The 17,874-nt window shown below is 39.3% G+C and overlaps 1 pseudogene; it reads left to right on the forward strand.

The window, feature by feature from the left end:
- The first annotated feature begins 6,020 nt into the window (after window positions 1-6,020).
- On the forward strand, window positions 6,021-9,631 carry LOC122437949 (annotated as a pseudogene).
- The last annotated feature ends 8,243 nt before the right edge of the window (window positions 9,632-17,874 follow it).

Raw genomic sequence — 17,874 nt, forward strand, 5'->3', positions numbered from 1 at the left:
AAGAATACTGGGGAAGATTTTCGCGCCCTCCTCCAGGGGATCTTCCTGACCCAGGGATGGAACCTGGGTCTTCCACAGTGCAGGAAGATTCTTTACCATCTGGGTCACCTGGGAAGCCCTACAATCCATATATAAGGATAACCTACTCAGAATATAGATAAATTCAGTGCATTCAAAAAAAAAAAAAAAATTCAGTGCATTCAGAAAAAAACGTATTTGCCAGTGCATTTTTTCAGTTTCAGAAAAGTTAGTAAAATAGCACATAAAAGTAAAAAAAAGTAGGCTATAAAACAAAGTCACTATCTCTGTAACCTCACCTAAATCAGCAGAACATTACCAGTTCCCTTCCCCTCCAGGTGACTCTTACCTAGAAGTTATCACTGTTTTGAATTAGTATAGTTTATTTTGTCTGTTTTTGAACTTTAATTAAATGATGAACAGGGGGCATTCTTTTGTGTCTGTCTTGACTTTTTCCACATCATGTTTTGGAGATCCATTCATGTTGTTGGGCATAGCTGAAGCTGGCTTCTTTTTCATGGCTCGAGAGTATTCTCTTGTATGGCTCAGGCACTGTTTATGCACGCCACTCTTGGTGTTTTTCTGTAATGTTCACTTTGGGGATATTATGAATAATGCTGCTGTGAATATCTTTTACATGTCTTGGTGCATATGTCCTCATATATCTCTTGGAAATATATATATACATAAAATACAAGTAAATTTTAATGTTACCCTTCTTTTGATACACACAACGACTTTGTTGCAAGGCTATTACTCAGTTCAGTTCAGTTCAGTCGCTTAGGCATGTCCGAATCTTTGCAACCCCATGGACTGCAGCACACCAGGCTTCCCTGTTCTTCACTAACTCCCGGAGCTTACTCAAACTCATGTCCATCGAGTCAGTGATGACATCCAACCATCTCATCCTCTGTTGTCCCCTTTTCCTCTCACTTTCAATCTTGCCCAGCATCAGGGTCTTTTCCAATGAGTCACTTCTTCACATCAGGTAACCAAAGTATTGGAGTTTCAGCTTCAGCATCAGTCCTTCCAATGAATATTCAGGACTGATTTCCTTTAGGATAGACTGGTTGGATCTCCTTGCAGTCCAAGGGACTTTCAAGAGTCTTTTACAACACCACAGTTCAAAAGCATCAATTTTTTGGCTCTCAGTGTTCTTTATAGTCCAACTCTCACATCCATACATGACTACTGGAAAAACCATAGCTTTGACTAGATGGACCTTTGTTGGCAAAGTAATGTCTCTGCTTTGTAATACTCTGTCTAGGTTGGTCATAGCTTTTCTTCCAAGGAGCAAGCATCTTTTAATTTCATGGCTGCAGTCACCATCTGCAGTGATTTTGGAGCCCCTAAAAATAAAGTCTGTCACTTTTTTCCATTGTTTCCCCATCTATTTGCTATGAAGTGATGGGACCAGATGCCATGATCTTAGTTTTTTGAATGTTGAGTTTTAAGCCAGCTTTTTCACTTTCCTCTTTCACTTTCATCAAGAGGCTCTTTAGTTCCCCTTCACTTTCTGCCATAAGGGTGGTGTCATATGCGTATCTGAGGTTATTGCTATTTCTCCCAGCAATCTTAATTCCAGCTTGTGCTTCATCCAACTCTGCATTTCACAAGATGTACTCTGCATTTAAGTTAAATAAGCAGGGTGACAATATACAGCCTTGATGTACTCCTTTCCTGATTTGGAACCAGTCTGTTTGGAACCATGTCTGGTTCTAACTGTTGCTTCTTGACCTGCACACAGATTTCTCAGGAGGTAGGTAAGGTGGTCTGGTATTCCCGTTTGTTGAAGAATTTTCCACAGTTTGTTCTGATCTACACAGTCAAGGTTTTGGCGTAATCAATAAAACAGAAGTAGATGGTTTTCTGGAATTCTCTTGCTTTTTCGATGATCCAATGGATGTTGGCAATTTGATCTCTGGTTCCTCTGCCTTTTCTAAATCCAGCTTGAACATCTGGAAGTTCATGGTTCATGTACTGTTGAAGTCTGGCCTGGAGAATTTTGAGCATTACTTTGCTAGTGGGTGAGATGAGTGCAATTGTGCAGTAGTTTGAGCATTCTTTGGCATTGCCTTTCTTTGGGATTGGAATGAAAACTGACCTTTTCCAGTCCTTGGCCACTGCTGAGTTTTCCAAATTTGCTGGCATGTTGAGTGCAGCACTTCCACAGCATCATCTTTTAGGATTGGAAATAGCTCAACTGGAATTCCATCACCTCCACTAGCTTTGTTCATGGTGATGATTCCTAAGGCCCACTTGACTTTGCATTCCAGGATTTCTGGCTCTAGTTGAGTAATCACACCACCATGGTTATCTGAGTCATGAAGATCTTTTTTTATATAGTTCTTCTGTGTATTCTTGCCACCTCTTTTTAATATCTTCTGCTTCTGTTAGGTCCATACCATTTCTGTTCTTTATTGTGCTCATCTTTGCAAGAAATGTTCCCTTGGTATTTCTAATTTTCTTTGTAGCCAAAGATGGAGAAACTCTATACAGTCAGCAAAAACAAGACCAGGAGTTGACTGTGGCATAGATCATGAACTCCTTATTGCCAAACTGAGACTTAAATTGAAGAAAGTAGGGAAAACCACTAGACCATTCAGGTATGATCTAAATCAAGTCCCTTACTATTATACAGTGGAAATGACAAATAGATTCAAGGGATTAGATCTGATAGACAGAGTGCCTGAAGAACTATGAATGGAGGTTCTTGACATTGTATAGGAGGCAATGATCAAGACCATCCCCAAGAAAAAGAAATGCAAAAAAGGCAAAATGGTTGTCCGAGGAGGCCTTCCAAATAGCTTTGAAAAGAAGAGAAGCTAAAGGCAAAGGAGAAAGGGAAAGATATACCCATCTGAATGCAGAGTTCCAAAGAAGAGCAAGGAGAGATAAGAAAGCCTTCCTCAGTGATCAGTGCAAAGAAATAGAGGAAAACAGTAGAATGCAAAAGACTAGAGATCTCTTCAAGTTTATTATTATTTATTTATTTATTTTTGATTATGCTGAGTCTTATTTGCAGGGCATGGTTTTCTCTAGCTGCAGGAAGCAGGGGCTACTCTCTAGTTGTGGTTCACAGGCTTCTCATTGTGGAAGCTCCTCTTGTTATAGAACATAGGCTCTAGAGCACAGAGGCTCAGTAATTGTGGTACACAGGCTTAGTTGCTCCATGGCATGTGGGATCTTAGTTCCTGGACTAAGGATGTACCTGTGTCCCCTGCACTGATTGACTCCCTTTTTTTTTTTTTTTTTTTTAGAATAAAAAAGATATTTTAGTATTGACTTATGTATTTTTAAATTTAGTGAAATTCTGAGAAAATTACATTAAAATATTTTGTCACTTAGTACTGTTTTCAATTTCTATATCACATGGCTATACATAGTCATCTTCATTGTACTCAGGGACTTTAAAGGTCTTCATCTGGCCTGGTAAATAGATTCTTTACCACCATACCACCAGGGAAGTCCCTTGCAAGGGTTTTATTAAACAGGAATAATAAAGGCCTATTAATTTGGGAGAGGTAAGCAAATTATGGGGGCTTCCCTGGTGGCTCAGTGGTAGAGAATCTACCTGCAATGCAGAAGATGTGGGTTTGATCCCTGGATCAGGAAGATGCCCTGGAGAAGGAAATGGCAACCCACTCCAGTTCTTGCTTGGGAAATTCCATGAACATTGGAGCCTGGTGGGCTACAGTCCATGGGGTCACAAAAGAGTCAGACATGACTTAGTGACTAAACAATAACAGCAATCAAGTGATAGTGAACCAATTCAACCTGATCATCTCTATTCAACAGGTGTTCAACTCATACAAAATTATTGATCCCATCTGTGAATCAGGTTTCCATGTGATGCTTTCCAATCTCTGGATATCAAAGGGCATTTTCATAATAAAATGAACTCTGAGGACGGTTGAAAATCCTCTCAGAAAAGTTGAAGATGATCATGCTACTGTAGCTAGAACCCATTGCAATGGAAAATGTCGTTTCAGGGTGACTGAATTTCTTGAGACATTAATACAGGTATTCCTCATTTTTTGAAAGTTCACTTTACACCACTTTCCTTTTATGAAAGACCTACATTGGCACCTATGTTCAGTATCTGAGAAATTTGAAGAGGATTTTCACCTTTATGGAAAAAAAAAAGGCTAAAAGCAAAAAAGTGTTCAGAGTTCATTCTGCAGCAAGCCATTATAGAGGCAGCACATACCCGGAGCAGGCAGAATGGCCCTGGCAAGCTCCTTCCCCAGAAATTATACTCCGCACCTTAGCATCAAGCTGCCTTAGCTCTGAACTGTATCTGTATGCACTTGTGCTTTATTTTGATTTATTTTGTGCATCCCTTAACAAGATCTTCCCAGAGGTAACTCCTTCTTCTCTTGAGGCCAGTTTAACTTACAAAAGGTTTCATAGGAACCCTCTAACTGTGGACAGTGGGGGAAACCTGTACTTGAAATCTTAGAATGGACAGCATCACTATTAATAAACCACTGACTGGTACAAGTTTGCTTTGTTTTCTAAATCACTGCTGAGCTATTTAAGGACAAAAAAGAGCATCAGATAAGTAATTAAATAATAATTCAAAAGCTTTTATATTTTGTATATTTGCCTCATTCCACAATAAACATCTCTAAGCATTTTTACAGAACAAGCACATGGATTTTTGTATTATCTACAATTTTACTTATACATGTGAAAAATTTAAACAATGCATTAGAGAATTTTACTCCAGACAGTATGAAAAATTTCAGATATGAAATGGTGGTGCTGATTTTGTTTTAATGTTCCTTCTGATTTTACATATTAAGATGATATTATGATCTATAAATCTATCAAAATGTTTCTATTTTTGTTATTGCTCCCAAAAGGTAACTTAAGTTTGAATGAATTCAACGAAATGGTGAAGTCTTTTTAAAATTGCTAAAGGAAATACTGTGTTTGAATCACTTGTTATTAGTTTGATGACTGCAGTGACTTTTACCAGCCTCTCTGGTGTAATTTCCCTTAAAACCAAGTATTTTTGGAAGATTTAGCCTCATTCTCATCATATAATACAGTAGAGAGGAGGCTTCAGTTCAACAAATATGGAGTCCCTGCTCTGTGGTAGGCACTGAGTGTATGAAAATGAATTCAATCAAGTTTTTGCGCTCTCATTTACAAGTGAACAAGACTAAAGGGATCAAGCACATCCTCTAAAACCATTATGTTCTCTTGTCATAACTGCTACTAACCAAGAATTAAGGCAGCTGTGGTGTGTACATGTGTCGAGTGTAAGTGCTCAGGTGAGCTACTGACCTTGTAATGGAGCAGGACCCTAGGCGGCCTTCTCAGAATAGACCCCCCACCCATGTCCTCCACCTGCCTTTTGTCTGCAGAAAAACCTTAGTCAAAGGATAAACTTAATCAGAGAAATAAGAAAATGCAGAAAGAAAGGAAAATAGTCAAGCAAGACCAAATAATAATACTTAGCTATTAAGCAAAGTCAAGGACCTTTAGTTCTTCCTCAAGGACTGTAGATAACATTCTGAACCATGTCTGCTGAACTGCCTTGCAGACACTGAAACCCTCATCAAGTGAAAGAAGTTACCTGTATACTGCCCACAGGCACGTGGACCCCAGACTGGTTGGAACCAGAAGGTTGATGTTGACTCCCAATTACCTCAGCACCAACCATCAGAAGAATGTCTACAAACTGATCATATCCTACACCTTCAGCCCTGGAAGACTCCTCACTACCCACTCAGGGGTGGAACACACAGTCTTAAGTGCATCGGTCCACTATGGCCCCCTTTGCCTGACAAAGCCATAAAGCTGTTTCTTTCTACTTCACACAGAACTCTGTCTCTAAGATTTAAGCCGTTACCTGTGTACTGAGGCCAGATTTCAACAATAACCTTTGGCCTTAAAATGTAAGCAGAATTTGCTCCCCCCTGACCCCCCCAGAGCTGTGCTAATTCTGCAGCTCTGTGGCAAGCCACGGACTTGGTGCTCTGACTTGCAGAATGGGGTTTATCAAAGTTGTCAAGCATAAGACCTACTTCAAGACTGTGCTTGACAATCTATAGATTCAATGCAATCCCTATCAAGCTACCAACGGTATTTTTCACAGAACTAGAACAAATAATTTCACAATTTGTATGGAAATACAAAAAACCTCGAATAGCCAAAGTAATCTTGAGAAAGAAGAATGGAACTGGAGGAATCAACCTGCCTGACTTCAGGCTCTACTACAAAGCCACAGTCATCAAGACAGTATGGTACTGGCACAAAGACAGAAATATAGATCAATGGAACAGAATAGAAAGCCCAGAGATAAATCCAGGAACCTATGGACACCTTATCTTCAACAAAGGAGGCAAGGATATACAATGGAAAAAAGACAACCTCTTTAACAAGTGTTGCTGGGAAAACTGGTCAACCACTTGTAAAAGAATGAAACTAGAACACTTTCTAACACCATACACAGAAACAAACTCAAAATGGATTAAAGATCTAAATGTAAGACCAGAAACTATAAAACTCCTAGAGGAGAACATAGGCAAAACACTCTCCGACATGAATCACAGCAGGATCCTCTATGACCCACCTCCCAGAATATTGGAAATAAAAGCAAAAATAAACAAATGGGACCTAATTAAACTTAAAAGCTTTTGCACAACAAGGAAACTATAATTAAGGTGAAAAGACAGCCCTCAGATTGGGAGAAAATAATAGCAAATGAAGCAACAAAGGATTAATCTCAAAAATATACAAGCAACTTCTGCAGCTCAATTCCAGAAAAATAAATGACCCAATCAAAAAATGGGCCAAAGAACTAAACAGACATTTCTCCAAAGAAGACATACAGATGGCTAATGAACACATGAAAAGATGCTCAACATCACTCATTTTCAGAGAAATGCAAATCAAAACCACAATGAGGTACCATTACACGCCAGTCAGGATGGCTGCTATCCAAAAGTCTACAAGCAAGAAATGCTGGAGAGGGTGTGGAGAAAAGGGAACCCTCTTACACTTTTGGTGGGAATGCAAACTAGTACAGCCGCTATGGAGAACAGTGTGGAGATTTCTTAAAAAACTGGAAATAGAACTGTCATATGACCCAGCAATACCACTTCTGGGCATACACACTGAGGAAACCAGATCTGAAAGAGACACATGCACCCCAATGTTCATCACAGCACTGTTTATAATAGCCAGGACATGGAAGCAACCTAGATGCCCATCGGCAGACAAATGGATAAGGAAGCTGTGGGACATATACACAATGGAATATTACTCAGCCGTTAAAAAGAATTCATTTGAATCAGTTCTAATGAGATGGATGAAACTGGAGCCCATTATACAGAGTGAAGTAAGCCAGAAAGATAAAGATCATTACAGCATACTAACACATATATATGGAATTTAGAAAGATGGTAATGATAAACCTATATGCAAAACAGAAAAAGAGACACAGATGTACAGAACAGACTTTTGGACTCTATGGGAGAATGCGAGGGTGGGATGTTTCGAGAGAACAGCATGTATATTATCTATAGTGAAACAGATCACCAGCCCAGGTGGGATGCATGAGACAAGTGCTCGGGCCTGGTGCACTGGGAAGACCCAGAAGAATCGGGTGGACAGGGAGGTGGGAGGGGGGATCAGGATGGGGAATACATGTAACTCCATGGCTGACTCATGTCAATGTATGACAAAACCCACTGCAATGTTGTGAAGTAATTAGCCTCCAACTAATAAAAATAAATGAAAAAAATAATAAAAAAGACTGTGCTTGGGCTTCCCTCATAGCTCAGGCGGTAAAGAATCTGCCTGTGGTGCAGGAAACCTGGGTTCAGTTTCTGAGTCAGGAAGATCCCCTGGAGAAGGGAGGAGCAACCCACTCCAGTATTCTTGCCTGGAAAATCCCACAGACAGAGGAGCCTGGAAGGCTACAGTCTATGGGGTCGCAAGAGTCGGACACGACTTAGCGACTAAAGCACCACAACCACCAAGCGTGTGCTCAGTCACTCAGTTGTGTCCAACTCTTTGCAACCACATGCAACCACCAAGCTTCTCTGTCCATGGGATTTTCCAGGTAAGAATACTGGAATGGGTTGCCATTTCCTTCTCCAGGGAATCTTCCCAACCCAGGGATCGAACCCACATCTCCTGCATTGGCAGGCTGATTCTTTACCACTGACCCACCTAGGAAGCCCTACTTCAAGAGATACCAAGTTAAATTCAGAAGATGGAGAGAGGGCAAAACTGCTCAGAAACAATTGGTAATCCAAGATAAAAATACATATAATATATGCAAATATAGAATAATTGTTCATGTAACCAACAGGGATATCATTTGTCAGGTTGCTTAGGCCCATATAGAAGGAGATATGATAGCTTGTGCAGTTTATGCTCACGAACTCCCAACGTATGGTGTGAAGGCTGACCTGACAAATGATGCTGCAGCATATTGTAGTGACTTGCTGCTGGCCAACAGGCTTCTTAATAGGTTTAGTGTGGACAAGCTTTATGAAGGCCACGTCGAGGTGACTAGAGATGAATACAGTGTGGAAAACATTGATGGTCAGTTTGGTGTCTTCATGTGTTATTTGGATGCAGAGCTTGCCAGGATTGCTGTTGTTCAGTTGCTAAGTCATGTCCGACTCTTTACAACCCCGTGGACTGCAGCACGTCAGGGTCCTGTGTCCTCCACTGTTTCCTGGAGTTTGCTCAAATTCATGTCTGTTGAGTTGGTGATGCTATCTAACCATCTGATTCTCTGCTACCCTCTTCTCCTTCTGCACTCAGTCTTTCCCCGCATCAGTGTCTTTTCCAAAGAGTTGACTCTTCACATCAGGTGGCCAAACTATTGGAGCTTCAGCTTCAGCATCAGTCCTTCCAATGAATATTCAGGGTTGATCTCCTTTAGGATTGACCGGTTTGCCAAGACTACTACTGGAAAAAAGTTTTTGGGGCCTGGAAGGGAGCTGTCGATGGAGGCTTGTCTATCCGTCATAGTACCATGTGGTTGCCTGGTTATGATTCAGAAAGCAAAGAATTCAGTGCTGAGGGACACCAAAAACACATCATGGGGCAGAATACTGCAATTTATATGTGTTAGCTGAATGAAGAAGATGAGGATGCTTACAAGAAACAGTTCTCTTAAACAGATCACCAGCCCAGGTTGGATGCATGAGACAAGTGCTCAGGGCTGGTGCACTGGGAAGACCCAGAGGGATGGGATGGAGAGGGAGGTGGGAGGGGGGATCGGGATTGGGTATAAAGACCTGCCCTCTGTAGTTGAAATAAAAAAATAAATAAATAAAATAAAATAAAAAAAAATAAATAAAAAATAAAATTAAAAAAAAAAAAAAGAAGAAGGAACTAAAAAAAGAAACAGTTCTCTCAATATGTAGAGAACAATGTACTGCAGACATGATGGAGGAAAAGCATAAGAAAGCTCACCCTGCAATATGAGAGGATCCAGTGGATGAGAAGAAGCCTAAGAAAAAATGTTAAAAAGAAGAAGTAGAACATTTCCAAAATGTCAGTTGTTCAGAAGAAAGATTGAGTAGTTCAGAAGAAGGGAAGTTTCCTTAGAGCTCAGGAACGGGCTGCTGAGAGTTGATAAACCAAACCACAGTTTTCTATCAAGAGTTTTCAGATAAAGTCAATAATAAAGTTATTGCACAAGGCTAAAAAAATAAGCAGAATTTTAACCAGGTAAATTGAAAAACATTTTTTCTTAAAAATAACTGTAGGCTGAGCTTCCTTACAAGCACGTCTTACTATCTTTCAAAGTGTGAAAGTATTAGTTGCTCAGTTGTGTCTGACTCTTTGTGACCCCATGGACTGTAGTCCATCAGGCTCTTCTGTCCATGGGCTTCTCTGGGCAAAAACACTGGAGTGGGTAGCCATTCCCTTCTCCAGGGGATCTTCTGACCCAGGGATCAAACCTAGTCTTCTGCATTGCAGGCAGATTCTTTACCACTTGAGTCACTGAGTATCTCAACAAACCTGAAGCTAGGTAACCACATTTTCACAGATGTGGTGTCTAGGCTCCAAGACATTTTAGGTTGAGCACAAATAGGTAGGAAAAAGAGAAATTTAAGAATACCTGGTAAGAGTTCCCTGGTGGTCCCGGCATATTTGGGTCATGGCTAGAGAGTCAGATACAATGGGAAGTAATTGACAAGGAAGCTGGGAAGACACTCTAGAGCGGGATGTCTAGTAAACAGTATGAAGAATCATGCTTTGGACAATGAGAGACCTTAGAGGTTTTTCATGTGGGAATAGAAGGATCAGATTCCTGCCTTTTTTGTTTGTTTAGAGAAGGGATTTATTTGAAGAAATACTACAACATATGAAAATGACACAAAGCCTTAATTTCTACTCATAGAGTGATAGATTTGATATGGTGCATAATACAATTATTTGATATAGTGCATAATAAAATTTTTTAATCCATGGTGCAAAGTTCGATGACTAAGTCATTTGTTGATAAACAAAACCTCTTAGAACTGTTTAATATCAGCAAGGCTCACAAATGCTGTGTGCAATGAATCTGAACTGACAGATTTTGACTAGTGTGGTAAGTAGATTGGAATGGAGGTGGTGTAAGAGCGGGGAGCAACTGGGAAGCTATTGAAACAGTTGACAGGAGAGATGATAAAGACCCAATCAAGTGGGTGGGAGTGGGAATGCTAAGAAGGGGATACATTTAAGAAACATTGTGCAGGTCAAATTAATAGAACTTGGTGACTAGATGAAAGATGACTTAAAGAATTCTACCATGATGTGTCTCCTCTCTCTCTCTCTGTCTCTAGGATAGATATAGATATCTTTTGGGGTAACATTTATAATAGTAGATTAACCATTTTAATGTGTACAGTTTGGTGCCATTCAATAGATTCACAGGGTATGTGGCACTCTTTAGGTCCAGAACATTTAAACAGTTTATATTTAAATTTTGGAGGAGCCACCAAACTGATATACCAAGCAGCTGCACCATTTTATATTCTCACAGGTTCCATTCTCACTAGGGCTCCATTCCTTCATACACCTGCCAATACTTCTTATTTTCCTGTTTTAAAAAGTTTTAAATTATAGCCACCCTAGTGGTTGTGAAGTGGTATCTCATGGTGGCTTTGTTTGCATTTCCTTAATGACTAATTTTGTTGAGCATCTTTTCCTGTGAGAGTTGACCATTTGTATATCTCCTTTGGAAAAACGTTTATTCAGATACTTTGCTCATTAAAAACATTGGATTATTTGTCTTTTTGTTGCTGAGCAATAAAAGCTTTTTATATTTTCTGGATACTAAACTCCTGTCAGATATATAGGATTTGCAAATATTTTTTTCCCATTCTGTAGCAGGTCATCTTTTCAGCCAAGAGTTTTTTGAGCCATTTATTGAAACAGCAAACACAGAAGAAGAAGCCAACAAGGACAGAAAGAAGGTAGGAAAAATAAGTTCAGTTGGTGGTGTTGATTGGAAATCTTCAGGTGACACCCAGCCAAAGGTATCCGGCTCACGTGGTGCCTGCAACATCCTATGCATTTGGTGTTTCTTGATTGAGGAATCTAGAGAGAAGCTGGGGGCAGTTGCTGCCTTAGCTATAAGCCTCCAGGCTGTATCCCACAGAAGCAAAGGACACTCCCCTTTCAACAAGGCTGTCCTTTATAACTGAAAATACTAGGACTTCCCTGGCGGTTCAGTGGTTAAGACTCCAAGCTTCTACTACAGGGGACACAAGTCCTACCCTGCTTGGAGAACTAAGACCCTGCACGCCCCCATGGAGTGACCAAAATAATTAAATATCAAAAATCAAATTAAAAATTTAAAATATCATTTTTGGTCAACTTCCTAAAACAAAAACTCATATGCAACTTGAATTAAGCTACAATTCTGAATCAGACAACACAGGCTAAACCAGGTACAGAGAATACGAAAAATAAAATCGACCAGGGAGAGACATGGCCTACTGTGATCTACTTATACTCTTTTCCTTCAAACAGAAAACAACATATGTGTATCTTAATCTAAGCTTATATTAATGTAAGATTTATTTACACCAAAGTAATTGAAAAAGCTGATATAAAATTCCAATCCTGTATAAATAAAATAGTTCCTTCTTTCATGCTGAAAGCATCACTGACTTTTGCCTTCAGTTTATAATCTATGTGCTCTGCCTTGATTTACTCAGCCATGCCTAAAGCACTCTTTTTATATCTTGGGTGAGCAGGCAATGTTGATGGGGGCATGAAATAGCTCCTTTTTCAGAGTTCTGCCCACATGGCTAATATTATGAGACACTCTTTTTTAAAATCCCTTGGATCTGTGCTGGGTGTCCTGCACAGACTCAGGTCTGGCATTATTATTACTTTTTTTATGAATCTCAGGGAAACCATTCTGCTGCTGAGCTAGCCTCACTCGCACATTTCATTTATCCGCCATAATAAGAATATCAATACCTTGGATTTATACAGAGCCTCTCATCCAAAGAGGTCAAAGCTTTTTAATTTAATTGGATGTTCCCATGGCTTTAAGAGCCTCTGGGTATATTTACACATGTAATAATAAGAAACAGTCTGCCCTGGTTTACAATATAATAGACAGCATAAAACAAGACCTGAGCATACACTGCTTCTCACCTCCACTGCACAAACATACCTGATGCCTGGCCGTAGGGTTCAAGGTCCTTTCTGGGTGGATCTCTGTATTTTTTCACCCATGACTCCACTTTTTCTCTATGAATTCTTTATTTTACTCAAATTAATTGTTTAACATAGGAGCCATGTCTTCACGTTGTATTGTACCTCAACCTGTTCTACCAGGCCCTTCACCTCCTCCTTAGGTGTTTTAAGTCTGTACTCTTTTTTGGGGGTGGTGGGGGAGGTCAAGTTTACTTATAACCCACCTATTCCATGAAGACCACTGTAGGAAACTTTCCTACAGAAAGGAAAGCTTTCCTTGCTTATTTCCCACTGAAACATCTGCAACATATATGCTCTTGTTCTTTGGGCATTAATGCTATGGTTTATGGTCATTTCCTTTTCTTTTCCTGTATAGCATGTCAGCCCCTCCACACAGAGGAGTATATTGTCAATCCCTTGCTTGCATGTGTGTGCTCAGTCGTGTCCGACTCTTTGTGATCCCGGGGACTGTAGCCCACCTGACTCCTCTGTCCATGAGATCTTTCAGGCAAGAATACTGGAGTGGGTTGCCATTTTCTCCTCTAGGGGATCTTCCCAACCCAGGAATCTAACTCCAGGTTTTCTGCATCTCCTGTATTGCAGGAGGATTCTTTACCATGCCATCAAATCACTTTGATGTTCATAGCCTTAGTTGGTCCAAGTAGCCTGGTGAGTTTGGGAATTTGCGTTGAAGGTTGAATGTTACAAATGAGCAGACACACCATGCCTTCCCCTTAATTTTTCCCTGTTGTTAACAGTTTAGTGCAAGTTTAGAATTAGTTTAGAAGATCACCTAGGATAGAAGCAATGTGAAAGGGTATGGTTGTCACCTGAAGATGAAAACTACAATAGTACAAAGGTTTCTTGTAAAAACAATGTATTGAATGAAAGTTTAATTGGGGTGTGTTGATTTAATTATCATGTAATTGCGTTTCCAGTGTGTGATGAAAGTAGCCCATCATTTTTGATGCTTAACCAATTCTTGCTTTTTAAAGTTCTGCTTACAAAAGCAATGCCTATTCAGATAAAATTTGGAAAACACAGTAAAGTGTTAAAAATAATGAAAAAATTACCTTTTTTCTTGCTCCTCAAAACAACTTTGTAATACACAGTTCAGTTCAGCTCAGTCGCTCAGTCATGTCCAACTCTTTGCGACCCCATGGACTGCAGCACGCCAGGCCTCCCTGTCCATCACCAACTCCCGGAGCTTACTCAAACTCATGTCCATAGAGTCAGTGATGCCATCCAACCATCTCATCCTCTGTCGTCCCCTTCTCCTCCCGCCTTCAATCTTTCCCAGCATCAGGGTCTTTTCAAATGAGTCAGTTCTTTGCATCAGGTGCCCAAAGTATTGGAGTTTGAGCTTCAGCATCAGTCCTTCCAATGAATATTCAGGACTGATTTCCTTCAGGATGGACTGGTTGGATCTCCTTGCAGTCCAAGGGACTCTCAAGAGTCCAACACCACAGTTCAAAAGCATCAATTCTTCAGCACTCAGTGTTCTTTATAGTCCAACTCTCACATCCATACATGACTACTGGAAAAACCATAGCTTTGACTAGATGGACCTTTGCTGGCAAAGTAATGTCTCTGCTTTTTAATATGCTGTCTAGGTTGGTCATAACTTTCCTTCCAAGGAGTAAGTGTCTTTTCATTTAATGGCTGCAGTCACCATCTGCAGTGATTTTGGAGTCCCCCAAAATAAAGTCTGTCACTGTTTCTACTGTTTCCCCATCTATTTAAGTGATGGGACTGGATGCCATGATCTTAGTTTTCTGAATGTTGAGCTTTAAGCCAACTTTCTCACTCCCTTCTTTCACTTTCATCAAGAGGCTCTTTAGTTCTTCACTTTCTGCCATAAGGGTGGTGTTATCTGTATATCTGAGGTTATTGATATTTTTCCCAGCAATCTTGTTTCCAGCTTGTGCTTCATCCAGCCCAACGTTTCTCATGATGTACTCTGCATATAAGTTAAATAAGCACGGTGACATACATACAGCCTTGACATACTCCTTTTCCTATTTGGGACCAGTCTGTTGTTCCATGTCCAGTTCTAATTGTTGCTTCCTGACCTGCATACAGATTTCTTAAGAGGCAGGTCAGGTGGTCTGGTATTCCCATCTCTTTCAGAATTTTCCACAGTTTATTGTGATCTACACAGTCACTTGCTTTGGCATAGTCAATAAAGCAGAAATAAGATGTTTTTCTGGAACTCTCTTGCTTTTTCTTTTTTTTTCTCTTGCTTTTTCAATGATCCAGCGGATGTTGGCAATTTGATCTCTGGTTCTCTGCCTTTTCTAAATCCAGCTTGAACATCTGGAAGTTCATGGTTCACGTACTATTTACAAAGTGCTGATCATGTATATGTCACAGTCTTACTATAATTGTCTAAAGGAAGTTCTATCATATGTTTTATAGATAAGAAAACTGAGGCCCAGAAAGATTCAGTAACTCACCTAAGACAGTCTGCTCCTCTGGTGGCGCAGTAGTAAAGAATCTTCCTGCCAATGCAGGAGACACTGCAGACTCCGGTTTGTTCTCTGGGTTGGGTAGATCCTCTGGAGGAAATGACAACTCACTCCAGCATGCTTGCCTGGAAATCCCATGGACAAAGGAGCCTGATGCACTACAGTTCATGAGGTTGCAAAGAGTCGGAGACAACTGAGCGTGCACACACTAAGATAATCTAACAAGCAGGTGAAGGGCTGGGAGTGAATCACAAGGAACCCTGCGTCTATGAAGCAGTTGTTCTCCATTCCCACCACCTCTCAACCCCTGCGAATCACCCATCTGCTTTCTGTTTGTATGAATTCCTCTAATCTAGGTATTTTTTTTTAAATAAATGGAATCATACACTATGGAGCCTTTTGCGTCTGGCTTCTTTCACTTAGTATAATGTTTTCAAGTTTTATTAATGATGTAGCATGTATTAGTATTTCATTTCCATTAATGGTTGAATAATATTCCATTGGATGTTGATATGTCACATTTTGTTATTACGGCACATTTTGTTGATATCTCGATCATATACCACATATCAAACCATAGTTTTTTCAAGATTCTTCTTGGCTATTTGAGGTTCCTTGCAATACATGTAAATCCCTTGTATTTAAATTTGTGGATCAGGTTTTCCAATGCTGCAAAAAGACTATTGGAATTCTCATAAAGATTGCTCTGAATTTGTAGATAGCTTTAGGGAGTACTGACATATTAATGATATTAATTCTTCCAAGCCATGCTCACAGGATGTCTTTCCATTTATTTACATCTTCTTTAATTTCTTTCAGCAAAGTTTTGTAGTTTTCAGTGTTTAAGTCTTTCGTCTCCTTGGTTAAATTTATTCTTAAATATTTTATCCTTTTTGATGCTATTGTAAATGGAATTGTTTTGTTAATTTCCTTTTTTGATGGTTCATAGCTAGTGTCTAAAAATACTATTGATATTTTTGTTTTGATATTGCACCCTGCAACCTTGCTGAATTAATTTATTAGCTCTAATAGTTTTTAAAAAATTCTTTAGGATTTCCATATGTCAACCACTTTGTCTACACATAGAGATGGTTTTACTTCTTCCTTTCTAATTTGAATGCCTTTTATTTTTTACTTGCCTAATTGTTTTGGCTAGACTTTTCAGTACTTCACTGAACAGATGTGGCAAAGTGGGCATCTTTGTTTTGTACCTGATCACAGCTGAAAAGCATTCGGTTTTTGACCACTGAGTGTTAGCTGTGTGTTTTTAATAAACAATCTTTATCATATTGAATAAATTCCCTTCTACTTCCAGTTTTCTGAGCGTTTTATCATGAAAAGGTTGTTAAATTCTGTCTAAAGCTTTTTCTGTATCAACTGAGGTGATCCTGTTTTTTTTTTTTCTTCTTACTGCCTACATTGTTAGCCACTAGGCTCAATTACCCCTTTTCACATACATGCATTCTTTAATTTTATAACCTGCTTTTTGCAAGTATATCATGAACATCTTTTCTTCATTAAAAACCACTAAAATTATGATTTCCAGTGGCTACATGTTATATTCTTGTGTGGATGTTCTATAATTTATTTAATACTTCTATGTTGTTTTAAAAATTTTAACATTTTTTTTTTCTGTATCTCTATTTCTCTAGAATCAGAACCCCTAGAACTGGAATTATTGAGCCAAAGGTAAGGAACACTTTAAAAAAATATGTATATGTGTGTGTGTGTGTGTGTGTGTATCTGCAAGTTATTTTATAAAATCACTGTGAACCTCTGCCAACTGATACCTGCCTAATCAAAGTAGTGGAGGTGCTCTGTGCTTGCTATTTCACAGCTCCAGGACCTCTCTGTTTGCTTTCTATTCATCTCTGAAGTTCTTTCATCTCTACTGCTACTAAGCAGATCACTGGCTACCTTACCCCCTCAATTTATGCACCTTCCATTCTTATGGTAATCTTATTCTCTTCATTTCATCTACTGAATTTATGACTAAGCCAGTTGAGCCAGATGCAGGACATATGAAAACTTACCAGTAAAAATCTTAATAAAGCACAATTGTGCATTATTGCCAGTTATATTTTATTTAGCTTGAGAAGAAAAGGAATCTGCAAACTGGTCAGTTTTGCTTCTGGGTTTTTCCGTTTTCTTTATCAATATCCATTTGTGTGTTACTCCTTGCATGTTTTTTAGAATTGTCCGGAAATAACAAAATAACTGAATTCACACATTAAACTAATGCATAAGCATTTAGTTTTAGATAATACTACAGAAAAGAATTTCTGTATCTATCCATTTTCGCATTTTATTGGATTTTAAAAAAACTACTTGTGTTTAAAGTAAAAACTGTCATACAGACATCAAACACAGACCCTACTGAAATACACACCCCATGTACGCACTTTGGCATCATCAGATAAATATGATTTAAAAACTAATAAAATTCTAAAAACAATAAAACTGGGGGGAAAACTCAAGATCAGAATAAATACAAATAAAGATATAAGAAGATTTCACCAAATCGCAACTGTATTAGTTTTCCTGCGCGCCCTGGAACCGCGGGACGAAACTACAATTCCCAGAGTGCTTAGAGCGCGCCTGAAACTTACTTCCTAGGTCCCGCCTCCTCTCTTCAGCGATTGGGTTATCCAGTTCCGTGACTTTGGACTTCCTTTCTCCCATTGGTGCACTCTCCAGAAAGGTCAAT

Source organism: Cervus canadensis, chromosome 3, assembly GCF_019320065.1.
Source record: "Cervus canadensis isolate Bull #8, Minnesota chromosome 3, ASM1932006v1, whole genome shotgun sequence".
NCBI lineage: Eukaryota > Metazoa > Chordata > Mammalia > Artiodactyla > Cervidae > Cervus > Cervus canadensis.